We start from the raw sequence: 1,375 nt of genomic DNA on the forward strand, positions 1-1,375 counted from the left end.
ACTATGAGAGGAGGAAGAAAAGTATAGAAGACTTAACACTAACTTCAATTTCCAGCACCATGTGGGGGCAAACTGGTGAGGGAGGTTATGGTGATAGGTCTTAAAAGAATTTAATTTTATAGCATGCATGAGGTCACTTCCACCATGGAGAAGGGGGGAATTCTTCTTTTCTCTACCGGTCAATGAAAGAATCCAATTCTATTTCCCTACTTACACGTGAAAGGATGATCTAGCTCGTTTGGTTGCGAAGAAAATATAAATAGTTTGATAAAAAGTGAATTTCAAATTTCAAATTTCAAATGTAATTTTAATTTGTTTATAATAAACAAATATAAATAAAAAGTCCTGGGAATCTCAATCCAGCATTCACCTTCTCTTTGCGCTTCTCTAGCTTCCAATTAAGAACATCAAATGGCGAGACCATCCATGTGTTCTTGGAGGATGAACAAATAAACATGAATGTACATATTTTCAATGCAATCATTGATATTGTATACGAAGTCAATCCATTGAGAAGGATTGTAATGTCTTCAATGCATGATCTTGTGTGGTGGAGTACCATTAATATGGCACTAAAATAGATTGATTTTATAAATTTAAAAATCTTTTACATTAACTTTAAATTAGTTCTACGACTTGGATGTGCTTCTAACACAAGAGGGCCTTTCGTCTAGCCCCCTTGTCCCGAACAATTGAGTGAAGGATTTATCCATTAGGCCTCGCTCGCCGATCATACCTTCATCTTTGAAGCCCTCGGTCGTGGCTTCCTGTGTTGATCCGTATCTGGAAGTTGAAAACTCGAATTGCAATCCTAAAGAAAAAGAAAGGGTGAATCTAAGCTGGTTCTAGGTGCCAAAGAAAGCCCTTTGACTACCCCCGCGTAGGAATGGTTTTTTTCATTCTTGGGCTAAGTCAAAAAGATTCTCGTCAGTGTAAGCAACTCTCCCAACGCGATATGCTGAGTGATGACCCCTACTTTTTTTTTTTTTACAGCTTGGGCAACCACTCTTTTTCATTTACAATTTTATAACCCAACAAGTGCAGTGTAGAAGTTGAAAGTTGCTTATACATTTGCGGCTTTCTAGCATGATGGGTGCTTCTGGGAAAGTTGGTCCATTGTAGTGAAACTACGATTGATTCCGTTGATCAAACGAAAATCGCAACCTCCTTTGTAGCCACAGTAAGTCTAATAAAATTCTAGGTTGAAACTTCTATTCTTACCACATCTTTCTCTTTTCACTGTTCCCTCAAGGGCCTTAGGACCACTCCCACTTGTTGACAATAGGGACTAGGGAGGGGAAAAAAAAAATTTACAACCAACCAAACAAATTAGTTTCCAGTTACCACAACGGTCCACGCGTGGGTGCCACTTTAG

The sequence above is a fragment of the Hakea prostrata genome, chromosome 5 (genome assembly GCF_041222555.1).
Source record: "Hakea prostrata isolate BN-2017 chromosome 5, UWA_Hpros_2, whole genome shotgun sequence".
NCBI classification, from domain to species: domain Eukaryota; kingdom Viridiplantae; phylum Streptophyta; class Magnoliopsida; order Proteales; family Proteaceae; genus Hakea; species Hakea prostrata.